Genomic DNA, 26,564 nt, shown 5'->3' with positions numbered 1-26,564 from the left:
TCAAGGAAATTAGACAAATAAGGCCTATAGCGTACTTCATGTATACAAATATAAATATGATACTTCATCATAAAAATAGGATGTGTCAATAATCCAAAAAAATAAGATTAATTAGCTTTGAATGAACTATCAAGCAGCACCACCTCTGTATCTGCGATTTTGTTTAGTGTTCTACACTGCATGTTTCAGTACGCGGTGAATTTCTTTTACACATGCAAACATTGCATCATCTACAACACCTTTATTAAAATTTGACAGCCCTATCTAAATTATATGGATAATGTGATGTTGGAATGTGACTGACCTTGAAACATTATATACCTACTTTAAAATATTGAAGCATCCTTTTGGGGAGGGGGGATGGGGGGTTGTTTGTTTGTGTTTGTTCTTGTTCTTCTAAACTGGAAAATGAACATAAAGTATTCCAAAAAAAAAAAAACATTGCATCATCTAAACATTACCTTATTCCCCACCAAATATACAGTGGGGAAACTGTTAAAAAAATTTGGCGGCAGAAACATGACAAGTTATCAACCAGCAAGTTACTTTAATCAAAACGCTATTCTAACCTGTTCGGTGTCACTTTGTAATCCAGTGTGAGAAAAGGAGAACGAGAAGGATACAGAAATCAATTCCTAGAAGAAGGTGAGAGGACACTGCAGGAACCAGATATTTGACTCAGACTACAGTGGGATTATAAGGATTGGGCAGTATAAGCCGATATAGGAAACAATGTGAAGGAGACACTTGACAATATTGGCAGAGCTGACATAAAAAATAAAGTGGTGGTGCTATAATGCAATATGGCAAACCATGTTGTGAAGAGATTCTTTTGTCATTTACAAACTGCTGAAAGGAAAGTGAACAGAAAGGATGCTGTGGTGCTGAACATATACAGGGGATCTCATTTCCACAGCAGAGCCAAGTAGGATTTAGTGTTGACCACACAAGACATCAAAAGCACTACTTGCTCATTTAAAACAACAACCCAGATAACATTTCACTTGCCTTCCATGAATCCTGTATTAGTACAACCATAGCCAAGGCTCAGTCCCTGCATCTATACTGCATTAGTGGTTGCCATGGTAAAAGTCCTCCATCCCGCACTCTATCATGCACAGACAGAGAGGCAACACACAGCAACTGAGGGTCTGGAAGACAGAAACAGCTGAAAGCCATTGACAGCTATTCACAGTTACCCAGTACACCCGTGTGATGTGTTAGCATTGAGATCTACATGTAAAAATCATGCTGAGATTTCTCGCCGTGTATCCATAACACCATTACTGCAAAGCAACGGCATGGCGACCAGCACAGCAAGCCTATGGACAAAGAAAAACACAGATTGTGTTTGTCGTTTGTCATTTTTCTGTTTTATTAAATACAAGATCGGCAGAGGGAGAGGAAGGCCATGCCCTGGATTTCAATCAACGTGACACTGTGAATATGTGGCTGGTACACTAAGCTACCACACCGCTCCCTGATATTTCATTACATCTCATGATGCCATGTTCAAATTAAACTCCACATGCAGAGATACTGGAGCTGAAGGGTTTAAAGCTTCTAAAAGTCCTTTATCAACTGGATTATCTTCAACAGCTGCTCATTACAGCCAGTCACATCTGGATTTATATGCCATTTGTGTCACATAGCAAGTCCCAAATTACTATTATTATTGTCATGCCATTATGAACTAAGAAATACTTTTTAACAAGCCAGAGTGCAAATGTTAGTGTGATGGGAAATAGCAGGGGGAGTGCAATTTCAAATGAGTGATTTTTCATGATATAGCAGATATGGTTTAGTTTGGATAGATTGCATTAATGCAATGATGAAATGATGCATGTTACAGCAGCTGTTGATGTCTGGAAAGATATAATCATTAAGTGTCTTGTTTATGTATGAGTTAAAGAAAAAAATCACTAATTAAAATTATTCGACCACTTTAATCTGATAACTCAAGCAATATTATATATCTTGAAATTTTTTTTGTTTTCAACAAAAGAAAAAGAATATGAGCTGGGAATAAAAATTCCCTTAAAAAATACAACCACACACTACTGTAGAATAATAATACAATAATGAAAAAATATAAAAAATAATACAATATGATTTAAATTGTACATCGTATCAAAAGATGACACTGATATTGGCAGTCTAAGCCAGGCATCCTCCACTGAGACGTGGGAGCGCCTCCCGAGAGCACTGATTACATTCAGATTAATTTAATAAGTGATTGAGCATACATTTCAACTCACTCAATAATCACAATTTGGTTAACCTCAACTATTTCAAGCAACGAAACTGACATAAACAGCTATATCACATTTATCTCAAATCATCTTTCCGCAGCATAAAACATCCTGCACGGCTGGCTCCAGTTCATCTTCAGTTTAATCAATTTAAGAAGCCAATTTTCCTCCAAACATTCCAATATTGTGAAGGACAGGGTTGTTGTATCCATCTTATTAAGAGTGAATACTCTATCATTAGCAAATCAATTGCAGTCTCTATTCACATTCGGAAAGGGTCGAACCGAGAATGAATTGACGCCCTCCCCCTTCCGTACAAAGCCTGGTTCACTGACACTGAGCTATATGTGAGAATGCCTTTTCTTGTACAACTATTTGAAATTGTCCTTTAAACTTCTCCTCTTGCTCCAAAGCAGCTTATAAACAACAATGTCAAGTCGGCCCATAGACGACCTCTAGCATGACTGATCCTCCAAAGGTCTAAGTGACTGTGTGTGTGTGCGTGTGTGTGTGTGTGTGTTCACTATACGTAGAATGTATGACATGGACTAAAAAAGAAAGAGTGAAAAATAGACAACAGAAAAAGGAGTATTGTGGACGCTAAACCTCCGTTTAAAAGGCTGCTGCACACGCACACACACACACACACACACACACACACACACACACACACACAGTCATGACAACACTCTTCTGTTTACATAGACGGTTGGACATGAATAGCGGCTCATAACATAGGCCTCAATCAAAGCTAACAGGACTGAATGGAGTAGATGGATTCAATGGTGAGGAGAAGACGCTCCTTTTAAATGTTAAAAGGTAATTTGGCTTAACAAGCAGTCCCTTTTAATGCTGTCATAGACTTCGTGCACCTCACCTTCACCCTAATCTTCTATTCTACAACTCGTTCAGTGCTTTTGCAAAACAAACAAAAGCTGGGTGCTGTTTATATTCCTTAATTATATTCCTTGATCAGAAGGCAAGAAAGCCACCAGTGGGGAGGTGGACGATATTATATATCTTCTGACTTAGGCAGGCACCATAAATCTAAATTGATTCCAAAATCTAATGAGCATGCAAGGACAAAATATAAAGGGTATTAATAATCAGTGAAACTCCCCTTTAAATCTGACTCCTGAGTGTGACACTGAAATGTGCAATGAAGCTTGAATTTTCATAACATAACTGCAGAAAACCATCACCCATTTAATTATTTTGTTAATGATAGAACAGACCTATTGTAATTTCCAACGCTGCACATAATCTTTCCTAATACTAAACACACAAATATATTTGGACAACACACACATTCGACAAATGTACAGGCCACCACACGCAGTAACACACAACCTGCAGCAGCTTGTGTCTATTGAAATCATTTTCAAAAGAATTACAGAGAAATAAGAAGAATAAAACATCCTTGCCTGTAATTTCAAGGCCTTGAAGGTAAATCACACCATCAGCACTTAAGAAACTATAGAAATCTTATCATTTTGGTCTATTGTAGGCAAGGTTAAGTGTATACATATAAGACATACGCAGCATGATAATGTATCTGAAAGATGTGAGTATTTTTTATCTGTAGAGATAAGAAATATGCAGCATGACGATAAATATGAAAGAAGCTTCACTTAACATGATTTTAATTTTGATCGCTATGAATAGTATGATATAAAGCTGAGGAATATATGTATTTTCATTACAATTCGCGTCAACATATGTCTTTCTGGCTCTTGATATATACAGTAGTACACAAAATGAAAATCATGTTATCAGATAATGTTTTAGATGATTGCTCAGTGCTTGATTTTCGAGGAAATAATGTGATTATGTCAACAAGAACAAAATGGCCTTGAGGAAAGAGCAACATACTATATTAAATAAATAAATACTAATTATATGCTGTGCAGCTGAAATAAGACTCTTCTGCATTACATTCTAAAAGCAAGACTGGAGCCCAAATTGAAAAAAAAGGATGAACCACACACTTTACCATCCCAACATTCATTTGACTTTGCACACAAACTGGATCCATCAAATGAGGTGTATTAAAGATGTTAAGCCACCTAAAAGCCAGAGGGGGAGCTATGCTGTTCAAACACGTAATGTCTACTTATTAGTTACAATTTATTTATTTTTTATTCTCTCTATTCTTGTAAAAACAATCAGTGAGTTAATTAATTATGCTAATCTAAAATTGATAATAAGCATCACTATTACTATTTAATAATAATAATAATAATAATAATAATAATAATAATAATATTATTATTATTATTATTATTATTATTATTATTATTATTATTTAACTAAATAAGGTTGTATATGGTTCAAACATACACTGTAAGTATATAATGCTAATAGTCTATTATCTAGAACATTTTGGTGTATACACCAAATAAAGCTAATAATTATGATCAACCCTATGTTTGTTAGTATCTTCTGAGGTATTTACATTACACACATTTCAATGTTGCAACAGATTTGAATATTATGGTCTGCTGTTTTTAACAAGTTCTGTAAAATATTAATCATGTTCTGAAAAGGATTTTTGTAGTGCCATATTTATTTGTTAATAGAAATGATTATTTTTTTCATGACATTTAGTTATATTTTAATCTAAATTAAACTATGTTGATATCAATAAACTGTTGTTATCGCAGAGTTTATTTCTAAGAACTAATAGTTTTGTGTCTGTGATGGATGACTAAATGACTTCACCTTGAACATTATGACAAATATCTATGTGTTTACATACCTTCCTATATAATGAAAAAATAATGCTAAAATGACACATTCGAGCAATATTGTACATGGAACTGGAAATGTGTTTATTAAATAGAGATAGTGAAGTATTATGGTATGTGAATATTCAAAATATAACAAAACAAACATTGTGAAGTGAGATTTCACTGTAACATTTTACAATAATAATTTCATTTCAAAATATAAAATGCAGAGAGGTCCAGAGGCTTTCAGTTCTTTTTTTTGCATGCTGCATGGCATGTAGAGACCAGAATCAGAAATCCTGAATTTTATATTATGCATTAGCATTGTATCTGTTATAAAACTACGTTGAAATAATAGTAGATTACAATAAAATCTATAGAATCCCATCAGACCACATGCAGCAATATTAAGGACGCTACAAATGTATACAATGTCCGTAAATTTGTGAGATGTGACTGTGTCAACTTTCATGCTTCTATAAAAAAAGTATACAACAATTTTGCACTAACTCCACCCCCGCTAATGTGGGAAAGTCTAAGAAATTAAAATTGAAAATTTGAAGTGACAGAGGAGACACAAGCTTGTAAACAATAGTTATGGTTGCCACTTTGGCTGTCTGTCTCACTGACCGCTCTGTTAATCCACTTAAGACACAATAGACAACAGACCTACACAACACCTCACTATCAATTTATCATTAAAATTGTTTATTTCATGTGTTTCCCTGCTATTATAAAATCAAGACTTTTGAGGTGAAATTGTACGATTCCGATGTGCAGACATTAAAGGAAAAAAGCATCGCTGGGTCATCGGAAATCGGCTGTGGTCTGTGTAATGTTTCACGGTGTCTTCTCCCTCGCTCTTTCTCTCTCTCCTCCGCATTACCTTAACAAAAGCCTTGCACACACACACACACACACACACACACACACACACACACACACACACACACACACACACACACACACACACACACACACACACATACACACACACTCCACCAGTGTGACAGACAGGGATACAAAATGGCTGAATAGTGATGGAGGAGCTGCGTGTTCCTTTATGTGTCGACTAATCAGCCAGCACTAACATGTGTCAACACTACACTCACACTCTCCTCATTGTCCAAAGACAGAGGGAAAAACTAACACTCTTTCCATATCCTGACAACAAATGAGGAACAAAATAAATAAAGGTTCAGTAGTTAGAATATCTGTTACGAAATGAAGGACAATGACTCTCACAAGCAAATGTGTTTTCAATTTTTTCTTTTTTTAAATTTGACCAAAATTATTCCTTGTATGCTGTATTTTTTTAATCTGAGCTACTGGTGGAGGTTTTATAACAACAGCTCCTCTGTGACAGTGGAGGACTGGCCGACGGCTACCTTTTGAAGCCTGCTGCAGCAGCACTGATATCCTCCACCATACTTGTCATCAGTAGTTTACAAAACCCGCCTTCTTCAGTTCTGCTGTGTTTTTATTAAGATACTTGACAACTGACATCGATCCTCAAATGCATTAATAATATTCTGTGGATCTGGAGCCAACCCAGACCATTGATAACATAAAGTAAAATATAAAAATGTGTTTTAGGTAGATAGATAGATAGATAGATAGATAAATAGATAGATATACATGTTTTAATTATTTTAACATTAAAATAATTCTCTTCCTCCTCAATTGAATTCCCTAATTATTACATCAAAAGCGTGATTAAGCGTTTAGGCATGGAAATCCAATTCTAATGGAAAATAAGGTAAGGTTGCAGAAACAGAAACACAATACAGATAATTGAAAATTGTATTGACAAAGAGCTCTATTTTAGCTTGATCTGTAAAATGAAAAATGCAAACAAGATTTGACACGTAGCATTTCAGCCACACTGTGTTTCAGTGGATCTTTTGTGAGCCTGTAAATTTAGTTTTTGCTCGAGTCAAGCCCTTTCACTCAATCATCGTGCATTAACATACTGCAAGAAAGACACAGAGTGAGAGGGAGAGGAAAAGAGGTGGAGAGATAATGAACCTGTGTCTGCTACTGCTATAGGCAAGGAACTAACCTTGTGAATAATCAAGGCTTGGCAGAGAGAGGGGGTGAGAGAGGAAGAAAAAGAGAAAGAGAGAGTGACTATAGCGCCAGTTTCTAATCCTATCAGTCCGGTCCATGGTGTGTGTGTGTGTGTGTGTGTGTGTGTGAGAGAGAGAGAGAGAGGGAGAGAGTGTGAAGGTTGTTTCTTTAGGACAGCTCCCACTGCGACCAGTGAAAAGCAACCTGAAATCAAAGCCTAAATGCATCTGTGTTTGTGTTTATCACACAATGGCAAACCTTCTCTCACTGAGGCCTTCTATACATCTGAATCATTCTCTATGGATCTGTGTCTTTCTCAGCTGGGCCATGCATTTCTGGGGTTTTATTTTGTGCCCATGTGTGTTACATATCGATGCATTTCCCTTGTAGTGGCTTTCTCTTTAGGCAGTGCATGCAAAAAAATGACTGTAGGGCTGCTGGGTAAAAATGCATGTATTACCCACTTTTACTGCTGTGCTGGTTTAAGAGTGGGGTTTGTGGGGAAAGTACTTATTGTATTTGCATCTTACAGTGCTATGACATTGCTGATGTGGGTCAAGTAGTGGAGGCTATCTTTAAAATGAAAATGACAGAGCGCAACTGATGACACAAACTAATGACAGTTTTGAATAAAAGTTTACTTTTATATGCTCAATTATAAACAAGCACCCCACAGTGATGATGGATAGCTGCTATGACACCTCACTGTACAAAAAAATACAAAATTAGCAAAGAGCTGAATCAAACAGTCACAAATGAAATTTCACATCATACTGTAAGCTTTACAAAGGTGGCATGTGTTGCTGCAGGGCCGTGGCACTGGGATGCATTATATTGTAATCTTGTGTTGTTGGTATGTGTGTGTGTGTGTGTGTGTGTTTGTGTGTGTGTGTGTGTGTGTGTGTGTTTGTGTGTGTGTGTGTGTGTGTGTGTGTGTCTCTGTGTGTGCTATCTACATAGCAACTGCCAGGCTCTTGCAGTTCTCCTTTGCAACAAGGACTGAATTGGAACAAATTACCCCTGCTCTCTCTCTCTCTCTCTCTCTCTCTCTCTCTCTCTCTCTCTCTTTCTCAGTGTGTGTATGTGTGTGTATGTGTGTTTGTGTGTGTGTGTGTGTGTGTGTGTGTGTGTGTGTGTGTGGCTACACAAACAACAGCTGATGCCGTGGACAGGTGGACAGAAGGTCGCCATCCCCCACTCATGTACACACAAATAATTTAACACACACCAGGTATGTGTTAGCATGTTTGTGTGGACTAATATGGACAGGCGGCACACATACTAAGCATACATAATTGTGAAATGCAGAACTAGTACATGTAATCAATGCATTGTTCGACATGCACACACATACATACGCCCTCCTAACTAGTGTACAAATAATCAGACATACACACACAACAACACCAAACGCCAAACTAAAATAATGGTGTGACAGAACACAAATACTACAACAATGCCGTATAGAAACAAAAATGACAAAGCCATGTCTTCTGTCTTACGAAGCCGTCCGCTAAAAGCATATTTCTCGCCCTCCATCTTACAGCAGGCTGGCCGACAGGCAGACAAAGAGACACTACTGCAGTGTGAAAATATACTGACGTAGCTGGCTTCTCTGTGGCTGAGATTTAGTCTGTGTGTGTATGTGTGTTTCCTTGCTTTATGGATCAAAGTAAATATGCATGCTATGTTTTGGAGCATGTGTCTGTGAGAACATGTACAGATGTTTCATGCACTTTTACTTTTGCGCATGCAGCAAGTTTGTCTAGATAAATGTTCACTCTATTGTATTTGCATGTATGTCAGCTTCATCCATTTTCCTGATATGCTCATGTGTGTTTAGTAGTAATCCTCTGCTCTCCTCTCCTCAAACTATTCAACAATGCCGGTTGAAAATTAAATTGCAGTGCTAGAATTTTAATGACAATCTTTTTCTTCCCTACTGTCTGGTTACTGCCTAGACAGACACACAGAGGAAACTAAAACACTGGCATCTTTGTAGGGAAACAACACACATTCAGGCAGAATACATTTAGACATGTCCATAAAACCTCTCTTCACCCAATTAGTAATAGTAATACTATTAATCAAACATACTGTACCTATACCATTACAATAAAAGGCATAAGCTGGCTGCATGCAGTTGTTTCTATAAGACATAGTGATACCATTATTTCATTGGTTAGCTTGGTGTTAGCAATGCTAACAAGCTGTTTCATGATAAAGTACTGATACGTTTCTCATCCAGCAGCATTGTATTTGACACACATCAAATCAAATATACCAAATGATTGTCCTATAATGTACCAATTGATGCATTAAAAACCTGAATCCTAAGAGAAATATACAAAACACAAGTCACAGTAGTGTTTTAAATGTGTATGATGCAGATGCTCACCTGTTTGAGGCCAATGCTAGCACTTTGCCAGACACTGTGTCTGTATGATGGAGGCCTGCAGAGGGCCAAGCCTTCACTTCTGTTTTACACAAACAAAACACAAATAATGGGTCATCAGCTAATCCTTAAAATTCCATCCAAGTCAACTTTGAGTAAAATATAGAAACAAAAACCTAAATGCAGAGAAAAATGATAAAAAAATAGTCAGTAAGTAGTAATACAAATTAGACAGAGAGAGAGAGCAGGTGATGAGGAAAGAGAACAAAATCTAAAAAAGAGAGAGCAGAGCCATGCTAGCACTTCACTGATCAACTTTCAACTTTGAGAACAGGAGCAACAGATGCAGTGGTGGTGTATTGTGGAGGGTATTAGGGTGAGGGACATCCCAATATCTCCCCCACTGCGTGTATGCGTTTGTTTTTGTGTGTGAGTGTGACAGCAGGGAGCAGCTCAGCGCAGGACGCTGCACACAGCAAGGGGCCATTAGACATGGTGGGGTGACCCACATAAAAGACACACACACACACACACACACACACACACACACACACACACACACACACACACACACACACACACACACACACACACACACGCACAAACACGCACACAAAGCATGAAACTTTCCTTTTTGCGACCAATGTGCCATGATAACCATAAAGTCGGGATTCTTTAGCATTGGGTTTAGCATAGCCATTGTCAAATAGTTCTCACAGTGAAGGATTTGTTAGGCAACTGCTGGTCCAATAAGCCTCAATATATTCAGCACAAATTCAACAAACTCTTTTTTGATGAGACACATTCTTTCTGAGTGAAAGTGAAAACCTTTCACTGCGTATGTCTTCTGCTGTACTTTAGCTTGTGTTGCCATTCTGTGTATTAAGTCTCAACACAATGAATTAATTGGCAACAAACTGCCAACAAAAATCACTAATTAAGGCCTCTCTGACACAGCCTCAACAGAAAAGAATTTCATAATATTTACAGGCTAGGGTTTTTTTTTGGAATGCATTGGATTAAATTATGGAATATTGTACAGGTGTTCCTGTTATTGTGATCACCCCTGTAGTACATGTTAGTACAAAATTAAGTAAAAATGTTGAAAAGCAAGTTGTTTTTTCTCTCTACATGTGTAGTTTGACTCTTTGATTGTCACAGGCACCTGGCATTTGTGATGACATTGAATAATAATTAATTGGGGTATGTTTATATAATATATACAATAACCTTTTAAACTAACATTTCTCATGTAATCTTTCAATTTCCCCTCTAAATTTGACAGCTGGCACTGCAAGCTGACTTCAAATGTGTATTTCCTGTAGCATTACTTACTACAGACAGTTAACCATATTTTGTACAAAAACATAAGACACAACAGAACTCTATGTAAAAAGAAAAACACTATTGTGTAAATCAATTCAGCCATTCTTCAAGAGCCATGGTGGGTCACAGTGAGCCCATAACAGGCCCCTCTGCTAGAAGAAAATCTGGAATTGCCTAATCACAAAAATCATCAATTGAGATCAATAAACAGTATATTGCTATTATTCAGAATGCAAATTTAGTAATATGATCACTTGATGGAAAGTTGACTTATTAATATGTATAACTGCAGCACTTTAGATTAAAAAAAAACTGGAGTGTAAAAGGGACTACTTGTCTATATCCACAAGGATATTTTTAACCTCATGTCCACTAAGGCTAAAAGTGTAAACTTGAACTGACTTGTAAGTGCTCCAATGTTGAAAGTTTTACTTGGTGCAAATAAACTAATAGGACACACTCTGTCTGCCCTCAGTAAAGTATTTACTCAAGGATCTGGTCACAAGTCTCTTATGGTTGTAATGAGCATTATATATGCTGCATGCCATTCGGTCTGCTTAGAACACTGCATAACTAAGTAATTCAAAGCATGTACTGTATTATCATCACTCATGAATCTATTAGCATACAGTATCAGCATTGATTAGTTGTTTGGTATATGAACATTTTAGACAGGCTATTACAATGCAATATGAAAAGAACAGACAATGAAAGCTTTCCTTTATGGATTCAACAATGGCCTTTAGTCTAGGATTTCCCTGGCTGTATACCTGGACACCTCGTGTCTGAGTTAGGAAGAAAGAACCAATGCTGCTCTGTCCCTCTGCTTTGTTGAGTTCAGTAAACTTGTAGATGAACAACATGGAAAATTGATTCGGTTGCTAATTATGGTACTAAGAACTGGATGATATAGCTAACATATCAAACCCCATCTGGAACCATAGGGTTCTGAGAGAATATAGAGAGGGTGGCTAAAAATGGATATACAGACAATACTCTGGGTAACAGGAAATATTGCTAATATTATTAGGCATGCAATAATAACTGTAACCTAAAACAGTTAGGTTACAGGCAGTAGCTCAGTCTGTAGGGACTCGGCTTGGTTTGGCCAGTTTACCTCCTGGGCACTGTGACTGCCAAGGTGCCCTTGAGCAAGACACTGAACTCTGACATGTCTCCATAAGTGCATGTACAGTACTGTGCAAAAGTCTTAGGCAGGTGTGGAAAAAATGCTGTAAACTAAGAATGCTTTCAAAAATATAAATAACGATTGTTTATTTTTATCAATTTGCAAAATGCAAAGTGAGCAACCAAAAAAACATCTAAATCACATCAATATTTGGTGTTACTACCCTTTGCCTTCAAACCAGCATCAATTCTTATAGGTACACTTGCAAAAAGTCAGGGTACGTTGAGGATCGTAGACGCAGTGGTCGGCTAAGGAAACTTAGTGCAGCAGATGAAAAACACATCAAGCTTATTTCCCTTTGAAATGGGAAGATGTCCAGCAGTGCCATCAGCTCAGAACTGGCAGAAACCAGTGGGACTCAGGTACACCCATCTACTGTCCGTAGAAGTCTGGCCAGAAGTGGTCTTCATGGAAGAGTTGCAGCCAAAAAGCCATACCTCCGACATAGAAACAAGGCCAAGTGACTCAACTATGCACGAAAACATAGGAACTGGGGTGCAGAAAAATGGCAGCAGGTGCTCTGGACTGATCAAAATGGTCAAAATTTGAAATATTTGGCTGTAGCATAAGGCAGGTTGTTCGCTGAAGGGCTGGAGAGCGATACAATAATGAGTGTCTGCAGGCCACAGTGAAGCATGGTGGAGGTTCCTTGCAAGTTTGGGGCTGCATTTCTGCAAATGGAGTTGGAGATTTGGTCAGGATTAATGGTGTCCTCAATGCTGAGAAATACAGGCAGATACTTATCCGTCATGCAATACCATCAGGGAGGCGTATGATTGGCCCCAAATTTATTCTGCAGCAGGACAACGAGCCCAAACATACAGCCAAGGTCATTAAGAACTATCTTCAGCGTAAAGAAGAACAAGAAGTCCTGGAAGTGATGGCATGGCCCCCACAGAGCCCTGATCTCAGCATCATGGAGTCTGTTTGGGATTACATGAAGAGACAGAAGGATTTGAGGAAGCCTACATCCACAGAAGATCTGTGGTTAGTTCTCCAAGATGTTTGGAACAACCTACCAGCCGAGTTCCTTCATAAACTTTGTGCAAGTGTACCTAGAAGAATTGATGCTGTCTTGAAGGCAAAAGGTGGTCACACCAAATATTGATTTGATTTAGATTTCTCTTCTGTTCATTCACTGCATTTTGTTAATTGATGAAAATAAACTATTAACACTTCCATTTTTGAAAGCATTCTTAGTTTACAGCATTTTTTCATACCTGCCTAAAACTTTTGCACAGTACTGTATATCCCTTGCGGGATCAATAAAAGTGTTATGTTAGGTGGTCAGCAATAAACCTGTAAACTGCCTGTAGTCAATAATAATTAACGTGGTCTTCCTCTTGGTTTAATGTTAGCCAGCAGATAGTGACAAAGAAACGTGGATGCTTAAGTTACCCAATTTTTTATAGACTAGGCAAAGCCTAGCCTAGAAATCTAGACGCACCCTAGCGGCAGCAAATGTAATTTGCAGCCAGGGTCAGTCTAGCAACTCTCCGTTGGCTTGCGAGCTGGAAAAACCAAACTCTAGTCAGGCCAATCACATCGTGTATAGAGTCGGTGGGCGGGCTTAACATAATGACGGCAGAGTTGCAACGGTTCCGCATGAATTCCCTGCTACTTGAAAACAAAGACGATAGCTGCTGCTGCTGCTGCTGCTGGCGAACAGCGGTCTTTCGAAATCGGCTTTGGCCGCGACTCTGGAAGACTTGGAGTGAAGCTTTTCTTAGAGAAAAGAACAAAGAACGGCACTGAAGTCATTCTTAAAAAAGGAAGATGTGTTCGGAGTTTTGCCGACCGGATACGGCAAAAGTTTAATCTATCAACTAGCGTTGCTCTGGTTGGTTGTAGTGCTTTCCTGTCGTGTGCAGAGGGAATTTGAAAGACAACTGTTTATCCCGCCCCTCGGATTGAACCCTGCCAATGGTGAGTTCCCAGATCCAACATCTTGATGTGGGTCTGGCTTGTCAGGCTAGGCAAAGCCTGTACTCTATGTGAACAAGTGTGGCAAGCAAACAAACACTTATTCATCCTTTCAAAATGTTCAGCGAACGCCACTCTAATCAAGTTTCATAACTGTATATAGGCGCTAATGTTAACTTTCACTTTACCAAGTGACTGACCTATCCAGATGCGTTTTTGGGTGACCAATAAAGTTTGATGTGGTCGATACAGCATCCATTTTTTTTTATACCGCAAACGTTGCATTTAGAGATTCTCTTGTTCAGGCCTTGTATAAAGTTATTATAGCCAAAGGGCAGAGCAGCTGCAGGTGTGCTCCAAGTCGCAAATTCGAGTCCAAGCTTTGCAATCTGTACAGCATCCGACATCCTCTTTCATTAGCCCCTCAAGCATATGTTCCTATATAAACAGTATGTGGCATATTTTCAGTATGAAAAGGCTAATTATTATTTTGACTGAGCTGAGGCAGCATCAGGTTCTCCAGTAACTCCAACACAATGTTTTGTTCTGTAATAAATCTTGAGCCATGTCTTTTTTCTCTTAGATAATTACAATTTGGCTGCACAGCTCCACTTCCTCACAGTGCTTCACAGCAGACAGATTGTTGAGTTGGTGAGTTGGCCTGCAGTTCTGAAACTCTCCTTCTTTCATTATCCTTATCTCTCCATATCTCTCTCTCCTGCCCCCACAACACACACATATACATTGCCAGAGGGATTTGCAGCAGCTAGGCAGAGCATGTGTGTGTGTGTGTGTGTGTGTGTGTGTGCGTGTGTGTGTGTGTGTGTGTGTGTGTGTGTGTGTGTGTGTGCTCATGCACAGCAGGGAGTTGCCAATTACAGCAGTGATTAAAACCCAGTAGTGTGGAAAGAGAGATGGAGAGAGAGGTAAAAAGAAAGGGATATGGACAGACAGACAGAGATACAATGAACGACACAAACATGTTCCTACACATGCAGCCTTTTCCATAAATGCTACAGAATTGAACTTGTGATATTTCTGAACAGAGTCACAAATCCAGTAGAATCCAAAAAGTAGAAATCCAAAAAGTATAATCACTGTAGTGCATTAGTGCATTTTTGTACCCCCCCCCCCATCATTATTGTAAGCAGGATAATCATAAACAAAGTCAAGAAAAAAAGTCCATCGAAGGCCACTTTGACAAAACCAGCCATCAGCTATATCTGCTGAACAACATTCTACATTTTGTGGAAATGTATTAGAGATATACAGAGAGAAAGACATGACATGGGATTAATGTACAGTATGCATATTAAAACTCCTTTCCATATTCCACAGAATCAGACACTGGGTCTGAGCTCAGCGACCAAAATCCAATAGGAGAAATTGCAACCTCTTGTCATTTGCATCCCCCCCCTCACCTGCCTCAACCATGGAAAATGAGCTTCACATGGCTCATGTGTCGCAAAGAGAAAAGGAGAAATTCCTTGCAATGAATCAGTAGAAAGAGGGAATGGAGAGAAAGGACAGCGAGAGGGGCAGAATGACAACAAGGTAATGGCACCAATGTATCTTTCCCTCGGCAGGACTGTTTAATTGTTTGATATTTCACCGTTTGCATCAAGGAGCAGAGGCATCAATGAGTCGATGGACTGTATGCCTTTAGCACATAAACTAGTGCATGTGGCTGTGAGGAGAGGTATGTAAGAGCATATGCGAAGAGGGTGTTTGAGGACAGAAACCTGAAGAGGAAAAGAAAGCAAATGAGTGAGGCAAAGATAGGATGTAGGGCATGAGACAGAGGACAGAGCTAGAGGGGGTTTATGTGCATACAGCAATAATGCTTAGATGATCAAATTCTGATTGGCTATTAACATCACAATTATAACATGTTAATAACATGTTAATCACAGTAAGTGGAATAGAATTTATGTAACATGTGAGTGTTTCACTTTTTGTCCACCCCTTTATGTGTGCATAAGCTATGGCTGAACTGGTCCTAGCAGTAGCAGTGTCACTTCTGTGGATGACACAAACATGATGCCTCATTCATTATCAATGGTATGGGTAAAGATGTTTCTCCGTGACATCACAGGTTAGAGTATATGGTCTCTTTCTTCCAGCTTTAAGAGACCTGGTTCACACATAGTCATATAATTGCAAATCCATTGATTATTTCTCCTACGACCTACCTAGCCCAATAAACTTAACATGATGAAGTCACAGTGATGTCACTGGTGGCTAAAACACTTAAAGGAAACAAATCAATCACAAGCGTGCTCTGTGCAGGGGTGGACAGATATAACCACCATGTTTCCTCAACTCATCACATGAAGTCACATGCTGCGTTCGTGTCATGTCAGATTTAACATAAATACAAGCTCCCTACTGAGAGGAACCATTTACGTCAGCCTCCTGGTGTACTTACAAGTAAGAGATGTGGTATTTTTGTGGGCTTAAAATCCCTTTGCATCACAAATGGAAAACATGTGTTGACATGGGATGCAAACACTGAAATAAATCCACTAATGTTGACTGTCAAGTGATTAAAAGTACTACCTACATTCACTGTAACAGAATAAAGTTACCAAAAGTAAGGAAATATGCTGAATTTTTTTTTTATCTTCCATTCTGTTTGGGGTGGATTTTAAATTGCCAAATTTAAATTCTAATTCTAAATAGAACAAGTTTAACGTGTTATGCTGAGGGTAATTCTTTATATGAAAATATCAAATCATAAACCTAAATCAACAAACACAAGGGATGTGTTTAGATGCTAAATGTTAACATATCCTTCTTGGACACATACATTTCACAATGTTTTAAAACATAGTCATATTGTCACATTCATTTTAAAGGTCGAGCTAGGTGGCTAGCTAATTCATCCAATGAATAGCAAGAGATAACAAAAAAGAGAACACTGCAGCAAAAATCAATACACAATTACTTGTGGTTCTTCTTGCCTCTGCTTGGTTGGCTGCTGTTAAATTTGGGTGAGGTTACAGGTTAGTGCACTGTTGCTGTTGGGTAAAAGCCCTTTCTTATCTTCAGCATGTTCACTGTTCAAACACAAAAAGTCTTAATTTTACCTGTGTGTGTATTCATAAGCTTCAGAGGATATTTCTCAGCCCCAAAATTGACCTTGTAATCCTTTAAAATTAAAATCAAAATCATCAAAGGTAAAGGTACACCTTTTTTCTGACTAACAGCTGAGTGAGCATTCAATTACAGTAATGCCTTGCTCATGGACCCTTTAACAGATCACTGATAGCCAAATTGGCTGTTTTGGGTATTGATTGTCTGAAGGGAAACTTGCTCTTTGTCAATGTTTAACTGTCAAACACGACAGTATTGCCCATCAGCAGGACAGAGAATGGTTCGTAAACACATTTTCAATACAAATTTGATATTTTGTACCTCAAAGCTGAATCAGAATTCCTTGATTTATTTTATTCGTCATATCGAAAGCCAGGCGGCTCTTTTTAATGAAGCCAGTGGACAGTTTGATGTTGTGTTTGCGTGTATTTGGTGTGTGTGTGTGTCTGCAGAGTGGCAGGTGAGTGAGCTATCTGCAGTGCTCACACTCTCACCCCCTGCTGTGTTTAATCAATACCACTCTGAATTCCAGCCTACACAAACACACACGCACACACACACACACACACACACACACGCTCGCACACGCACGCACACACACACACACACACACACACACACACACACACACACACACACGCACACACAGGCCTTGCAATATCTTTCTGTAAGACACCAAGGGAATACTAAGTATGAGCAACTTCACACTCCTCCTTCGTGTATAAACAGTGTGCACACATACTTTCACACACAAAGGGTGAATGTGTGTATTTACTTGTGCTTTTTTTGTGTGGGTGTGTGTGTCCATAACGGGTGGGGCTAATTAATTCTAGTCCATCTTGTCCACTGGGAAAGTATATCAAGATTGAGCAATAGTGTGTGTGTGTGTGTGTGTGTGTGTGTGTGTGAGAGAGAGTGTGTGTGTTTGTTTATGTACCTGTATAGGGAAGCTTCTCAAGAGGATTCAGAGCAGCAATTGGATCGATTCAAGTTCACCCAGGATGGAGAGGGGTGTTGGGGTGCATGTTTTCTTCATGATGTTGATGATATCTAATGATAAACACTTTACTGTTTATTTACAACTTATTTATTTATCAAGCAAAAGTATCTAGCACAGTAGTGTACCCTTGGCTACTGAACAGCTTTGGTGGAATAGTTGAAGGTTAAACGCATTGCTCAAAGGCACTTGGCCAGTAGTTGTTGAGGAAAGGAGGACTTGTTCATTCACTTTTCCTTCCCACATAGGCCCATCAACTGTTGGGACTGACATCACAGCTGTTTGCTTACACTCCACCTGAAAACCTTTTGAACCTCAAGGACCAAAAAAACCTTTAAACTCGAAAACTTGATTGAACATTTAATTACGTTGCTAAAGGTTTACATATTTGGAAATAAAAAGAAAGAATATCTTTTGGTGTATTTAAGCTAATGGTTGATAGGGCTCAGGAGGTCAATGTGAAGGTGGCTGAATGCTTTAAGTTGTTTTCTGTGTCATTCGTACAGTATTTCTGCATTTTTGTACAGTGTCAGGAAGCAAGAATCATGAGAATTCTAGGGGTGTGTTGTGCAACAAAGGTCATGAGCTGGCTTTCAATGGGAAACACCACAAACTAAATAGGAAGTCAAGCCTCACCACTATTTATGCTTCCTTTGTTCTTTTTTGCCTTTTAACACTTTAATGCTGTTGTTTAGTTGTTAATTGACATTTGTCTAAGACTGCAGCATGCCTATTTTCCATCATGTTTGTAGGAGTGTATTTAGCGACGCAATAGCCTGTGATTGTGATATTACAAAATGTTTTTTCGAGTAATAACCAAGAACATTTTTATTATTAATGTATTTTTATGTAATATTATAAAAGAGGTTTTATAATAGAAGGATTTTATTGTCACAATACTTAAAACAGCTAATGCTTTACAAGCTAAAATTTGCTCAAAATGGCGTTATAATAATTATATGATTTTTTCGGATATAATTAGAAAGCAGTGGGTTGCAATCGATTAATATGTTGACAAAAAATCCTGGGAGATCACAGGGCAGAGGTGTGAAGCTTTGCGAGTATAAATCTGATTCACAAGCTATTTATGAGCTGTTTCGAAGCCCACACCCCTCCTGACTATCTCCACTGTGTAAAAATAACTAGTTAGAAAAATCTGGAAATGGGCCGCTTTGAGACGGAGGATAATTAAGGCGAATACGGAGCCAGTGTTTTTACCAGTCACACTTTTCCTCTCCTTTCCTCACTCCTCTTATGTCCCTCCTGACACCTTGCTCCCCCCACATACTCTTCCTGCAGCCCACACACACGCACACGCACACACACACACGCACACGCACACGCACACGCACACGCACACGCACGCACACACACACACACACACACACACACACACACACACACACACACACACACACACACACACACACACGCGTTACCACCACCACCAACCAGCTCCCCGCTGTGAGAGCAAACACTCATCGCACATGATCACCATGACGATATGGAAATATGAATTATGCATAAAGGCAGCCTCGCCTAGGCTGTGGGTACAAAGCCGTGTGGGTGATATTCTCCTTTCAAATGATGGGAAATATCCCCTTAGTATTAATAATATAATAATCTATTCTACCACATTTTCTCTGCTGTATTACTGTCTCGTGGATTTGTGATTTGTTAGGTGTTCCAAACATTGTATACCCCCATATGCACTGAACATTGAACCATTAACAAATTGAATTCAAAAAAACATTTGTGCATTGTGTGCTTACAGTAATGTTAAAATGAGCATACACAATGAAACATTGTATTTACACTCCAAGCCTAATCACAGAAACACAGAACAAATTCCAGTACTGCCCTTTAATTAACTGTTACGGCAGTGGGGCTGAATGTAATTACATTTTGCTGACTTTGCTTTTCTTAATGTTCTTCATTGTGTCACTCCAAGGTCACAGTGCAATTAAACATCCTTCACAAAGAGGATGCATAATAGGCATGCAAAACTGTAACACAGTGTCAATATGTTGTCTATTGTTTATTAAATTGAGTCCAAATTTTATTATAGGCAGCCATTTCATCAGCTCCATATTCAAGGGATCCTGACAGTGTGACAGTATGAAACAGTTCTCTGCGTCTAAACCCTGGCAAGAGCCATTTTTCTAACACACTGGCTATTATTAGATATTTGTCTAAGACAAATTTGACATTGAGATTACTGAAGTAGCAACAGATCCAGTTTTGACAGGCAGACAAAAAAATGTCTGGGTATATTTGCCAAGAAAAAAAGCTTCCTGGAAGTGAAAATAAAACAGAAAGAGGCCAGGGGAGGCTCTGAAACATAGGGAATCTGTATTGTACGACAGGATCGGTTAAACATGGCTGACTGGAAGGTTACATTATGGCTTCATGCAGTTTCTATATAGAAGGTATTAGGTGAGCCAATGGGCAGAACAGACTGTGATACATAATGGTATAAATAAATGGCTGACAATAACTCTAACACATTAACAAAAGCGGTTCTATTTTATTTGGCAGCATCCAGCCATATTATAATTGTATAATATAAATCACATAAAATTTTGGCTGATATTAACATTTTTATCACAGTCCCCCTGCAGGCAAAGAAAAAAATGACCATATTACTCTTGAGTTCATCTTTGTTAATCAAACAAAAGCATAGATGTAATCATATCTGCTTCCTGCAATTCACCCCTCTCGTCACACATTATCTAATATTATTAATGATTTTTCATACTGTCTTAAAATATCTTGTCACTGTGGTCATGATTCCTGCAAGTAGGAAAAAAAAATATTTTGCAGCCTGTAATACAATACATATCTCATTGACATAAATTGCTGGTGAAATTAGTTAGTCATTTTCATTCAATCAATTCTCCTCAGGTTGGATGAGAGTAACTTTCCATGTCAAAAGCTTTTGTATCTCTTGAATCAGGTAAATACGACTTTACTTACAGTAAGTACTGTAAGCTGTTACAGTTTATTATATTTTGATATTTTTAGACTTATATTTTGATATTTACAGACTGGCTCCATCTATGTTGCATCAGGACATGGGAAACTCAAGGAAAGGTGTAAGGCTATATGGTTGATAGGTATAAGTGTAGGTATTAGAATATGCCATTATTATGTGTTCTGACTGTCAAATGCTTATTCTATGAAATATTAAATACCTTTCTTTTGAAGTGTGAAATAAATGCAGATTGAAAACGGATTTATGGTAAACTATTAACGTTATCCTGTATCTGCAAAGACAATTATACAGTCCCTATCCAATAAAGATAAACAGTTTATGTTTTGTAATACTATATTATATATTTATAATAATAGTTTTACTATGATATTTAGTGGCGTGAAATGCTCACCATATAAAAAAAACCATATACTTCACACTATAGGGTATTCAAGATGTCAGCCCGTCAGCTTTATTTATTGTGTATTTTCTAAGTTGAAATATTTTAATTTCTTGTTATGGTACATTAATGTCACTGATCCGTGGCAAGAACTAAAATTAATTTTAACAATAAATATTTAAATTGTCAAATAATGCAAACATGTTACTGTAATAGCCTTGTTTTTAATTTGAATTAATTTGGCATTTCCAGTACGTTTTTCAGCATTACCACTTATTTGATGTTCTTGTGCCTTAATGCTATACGTTAAGCGTATAAGCCCATCTAATTATTAACTCAGTTTGCAGAGTTTAGCTACACACTAAACAGAGATGACAGGAGTGTGTATGTGCCCATGTGTATGTGTCATTTGGGTAGGTGTAATGGTGCTGACGTTCCTATAACTGTCTGCTGACACCTCCTTAGTATGTAAGAACCATCTCTCCCACTGCATTATTTAAAGGTAGCGAGGGAGACGCAGACAGGAGGGGAGGGAGATGGGACAAGAAGAGAGAAGGGCAGGGAGAGAGAGAGACTCAGCTATCCTTTAACAACATATCTCTACTATGTGTCTAAGTTATAAACCACTGCAAAACTTGACTAATTGCGGCGCTCTCCATCCTCCCTCTCTTCCTCTGTGTCTTTCTTTCTTCTTTACCCTCTATTGTTTCAATTAGTTTCTCTGCCACATCTTCTTCTCCTCTCACCCCTCCCTGTCTCCTGCAAGAGCTAACAACTTGCCAAAAGAAATATGATTAGCACAGTGGAGAGCTGATAACCCCAGTTTGCTGGAGAAGTGACACATACTGGCAATATTCCCCAACTGCACAGTGCTGAGAGGAAAGGTGTGACAGAGGGACAGGGTGTGTGACTCAGTGGTTAGCTAGTTTAGTAAGTCTGAGTGTGGAGTTTGCATGATCCCCCCCTTGTGTTTGCCTGGATTTTCTCCCATAGCCCAAACATACACTGGTCAGGGGGATCGGAGAGTCTAAATTGCCCCTGAGTGCGACTGTTTGTCTATCCATATTCACCATATGATGCACTGGTGACCTGTTTTGAGAGTTTCCCTGTCTTTTGCTCAATGCATGCTGCCACCCCGTGACCGTGAATAGGAATAAGTTGGACCAAAAGCGCCAGTAATGGCAATAATTGTATCATCCCATAAAGTGAAAATTGTATGTAAATCTGTTGAGCAACAAACCCTGAAATCGGGAGATTATACCACTCCACTTAAAATACTGTGAATGTAGTTCTGGGCATCGTTCATTGGTTAGCATTCATGCAATGCACACTACCACAGTTCTCCTCACATAACCCTGTCCATATTTAAATTTGAACAGGGGAACACATTGTGAGCACAGCTGCATCTCACAGTGTTTAACAAAGCTACACACTGCAGTAAAAAAATAAAAGAAGCAACACAAACAACATTCAAATATGTTTAAGGAAAGATTTATAAAGCTGGATCCTTCAAAAGGAAGAAGCAACAAACTAACACTGTAAAAATAATCATAGAAAAAAAGGATTGAAACCTAATCAACAATTCAGTGACCACTAACAATGATGTTAAATTAAACAATGACTAACTGATCAGGACTGATCATGATACTGCTGAATCCTTAAAAACACACCACAAGTCATAACTTCAAAGAACTTCAATGTAACTTTCGAAAAGTCCGTCTTTAGAAGAGGATTGAGTATTTCTAAATGAGATACAAAAAAGAAAGACAGACAAAGAAAGGCAGGGACTGAGGGAGAGGAACAGATACTTTGAGAGAATGAGGGAATGCAGGAAAAGACGAGAGGGAGGGAGAGCGGAGTGGTTTTAGGTTGATCTGAAAGCCAGCAGGTCACAGGGGTTCCCTTTGAATTTAGAACAAACCAAAAACAGTGAATGTCTACTCCAAAAGGCTGAATGACTGATTATAATGGCTGCCTGTTTCGATCTCGTCCCGTCAGCCTCTCAGCATTGCTTTCTTAAGAGTGCTGTGACTAGTGAGCTAACACGTGGGCAGGCCTACCATTTACAATTACAATTTAGGCATTTAGCTGTCGCCCTTATCCAAAGCGACTAACAATAAGAGCCGCAATAGAGAAGCCTTGAGTGTCTGTGAATCCTGTGATCCTCAGCAGTCTGGTAAACACAATGTGAAGAACTTCAGGACAGGTGCAGTGCCAAACAAGAGAAAGGAATACAGAGAAGACAACAAGACCACAGTACAATACAGAAGTATGTATCAACATGTCCTATGAAAAGAACTCATACTGTGTTTACACAATGTGTTAATGCAGCTACTTTATTTTAATTCCAAATTAACTGACCTTATAATCACCCCAGCCAGGCTAGAGCCATCTAACAGCTCTGACTGACAGTACAGGTTGTCCTCTATTTGCATGATGATATTGTAAATAGTAACTTTCATTCCTATTTTTTTAGCTATAGTCAGTTATTCATTCTTGACGAATTATTTGAAATGCTAAGAGAGACAGCGAAGTCTGGGCCTCCTGCTGCTCCTGTCCATGATTATGGTGTGGTTTACACTCATAAACTGGTTTTGTTTATATTTTATATGCAAAGTATCAGTGGTAGATGCATTAATAGTAAAACATTCTAGTTAGATTTCAGTTAATTACAGAATACTATTGGTCTAAAAAATAAGGTAACATGAGAGACAGGTCAAAAGACACCAGCCTATTCTATTAGGTTAGCAATTAGAAAATAATGACACTTATGTTGAAGGTTAGATCAAGCTATACTAACACTGAGTGCTCACCACAGTCTGCACATCATTATGAGTCTGAACTCAAACATTAAAGAACACTACCAGTAAAAAAGTCATTCATAATAGTATTTGAGGTTGACAATCCCTAAGATCCTTTCTCCTGTTGCTCTTGCTAATATTCTGCGCTGCTGCAGTGTGACAGTACAAACGTACAGGTTTTTGCAGTAACTGTATCACTCATTACACTTTCTGCCAGTCCACAATATCATATTCTCATTTTGATAAAGAAAAGTGGTGATTCTTGTGTATCTGTTTTACTTTCAAGTGTTTAATTGTGCTGTGACAATGACGGCTTGTCATAATATGTACAGTACATTTATGCTAACATGGAGGGATGCAATCTCATGTCATTATTAAACCCTACAGTATGGTGCACAGTACACTAACACAGATATGAGACCACTAACACACTGCAATAACCCCACTAAAACTTGACTGCATCACACACACACACACACACACACACACACACACACACACACACACACACACACACACACACACACACACACACACACACACACACACACACACACAAATCCCTGCCAACGTTAGCTGCCAAAATCCCCTGCAAACTTTTCATCACCAACAAATTCATAAAGAGACAATAATGTACAAATCCTGCAAAGTAATATAAAACTATTTTAAAAAACAGATTAACCGACTAAATGCCAATGCACCACAATAATACTTACTGTACATTATTACTGCAAAGAAATTTCTAGGCAAAATTAGTCCAGCATACATAGAGTTAACATCAATTAATATATTGTATCTTACTTCTTTTCTGCATAAATGTCAACAGTTAGATTAACCCGTTTGCCTGGCAGAAAAACATCCTGTTAAAAATAATGTTCTTAACCAAACTTGAATCTGTTAATGATTGGCCAGAGGAAGTCTGTGTCTCCTCCCTTCTTCATGGTATATAGCTCAGAAACCTGTTGTTTTGTTTGTGTGTAAGTTCCCATTAAACCGAGACTTGAAGCATGAAATGAATGATAAAAAGATAGAAGATAGAAACACTCGGATCCATGGCTTATTAAGGTGTCAATGTATCATTTCAGTAATATGATTTCAAAAATCGAATATCAGCTACCATCACAGTGCTACACAAGTATCAATTAAGGAGTATAGAGTGTAAAAAATAAAACCATAATGTTATGTCGTCAGGAAAAGGTCTCATAAGCATTAAAATTACTTTGAGATTTATTTTAAACCCTCATATCTAACAAACTATCAAACCAAACAAGCACTGCTCTCAAAATTAAAATGCCGGCCCATGCTAATGCACTGCACATATTACATATTTCAAATTAAAATGTAACAAAATAATATTGATTATTATTATACCTCAAAGATAGTTTTGTTAATAAATTCATTAACAGCTAGTTGTATTGCAGATGTCATATTTTTTTTTACACGTTTTATTGATAACATGAAATAATAATGCAATAAGAAAATTACATCTTGAAATTAGAAACTTATTTTAGATGTATTTCTTGAGTCTCAAGCAAAAATCTTCTGCAGCTACTGTAGACATTCACAAGAAGATTTTCTTGTAAGCACACAAAACCTTTCTAAGAAGAGGACAGCATAGAAAACATCACAACAGAGCAGACTAAAACCAAACAGAGCAGGTACTCACTCAGATAGATGCAGGAATAGCCCCCAAAACACATCACTAAAATGCAGAAGTCTGTCTACTATCCTGTCAGGGTGCAAGCTAGTTGCCTTGGCCCTGGCTGGGCGTTATTTGTAAGCCAAATCCTTAAAGAACAAGAAGCTTTCTCTGTGCCTAAACCTGCCGACAGACAGGGGGCTTTGAAGGCCCCCAACTGAGCTCTGCAAAGAGCTTTGAAGCCAACTGAAAACTCTGCTTTATGGGACTAAATGAAAGCGAGGAAGAAGGGAAAGTTATAAAAAAAAAAGAAAGCAGAGAAACATTGAGCACTGTTGCTATTCTCTCTCTCTCTGCTGGTTCATGGTTTTGTAGTTTGATGACTAATTGCGTGCTGTGTTTCTCACTTTTGTAAATATATGTAAGGTCCTTGGTACCATTTCAGTAAGTACTGTGACACTGCAGTTTATTTGTTTGTATGTGTTATGCTTTATTGCCTTTTAAATCTAAGACACAATTAAAATGTTATTATGTTCCAGTTACTAGTTAGCATTAATTAATAACATTACATCAATTTTAAAAAAGTATTTTTAAAATGACCATAACAAATTGAGATGAATTGAGATTTACAAATCACTGCAGCTCTACTGTCAAAAAAACTTGTCAATTTACTATTACAGCTCATTTGGAAGATATTTTAGGGTTTATTCACTATTAGGTAGAAAAGCCTAGCTACTATTTTTCTTTCAATTGTTTTCTGATGATCCAGGGTA

The 26,564-nt window shown here is 38.1% G+C and overlaps 1 long non-coding RNA gene across 2 annotated transcripts; it reads right to left on the bottom strand.

Moving 5' to 3' along the window:
- Positions 1-1,159: 1,159 nt before the first annotated feature.
- LOC116035351 lies at positions 1,160-26,508 on the bottom strand. Of its 2 annotated transcripts, none has more exons than XR_004898525.1 (3): positions 25,819-26,508; positions 9,450-9,528; positions 1,160-1,322 (listed from the first exon to the last, which is right to left on the bottom strand). It is a non-coding gene; the product is annotated as an uncharacterized LOC116035351 (long non-coding RNA). The 2 variants fall into 2 exon arrangements; XR_004898524.1 differs by lacking the exon at positions 1,160-1,322 and adding an exon at positions 5,229-5,867.
- Between the last annotated feature and the right edge of the window lie 56 nt (positions 26,509-26,564).

Source organism: Sander lucioperca, chromosome 10 (assembly GCF_008315115.2).
Source record: "Sander lucioperca isolate FBNREF2018 chromosome 10, SLUC_FBN_1.2, whole genome shotgun sequence".
Taxonomy (NCBI): Eukaryota; Metazoa; Chordata; class Actinopteri; order Perciformes; family Percidae; genus Sander; species Sander lucioperca.
The sequence above is the reverse complement of the archived record's forward strand: the minus strand, read 5'-3'. Positions and strand labels throughout refer to the sequence as shown.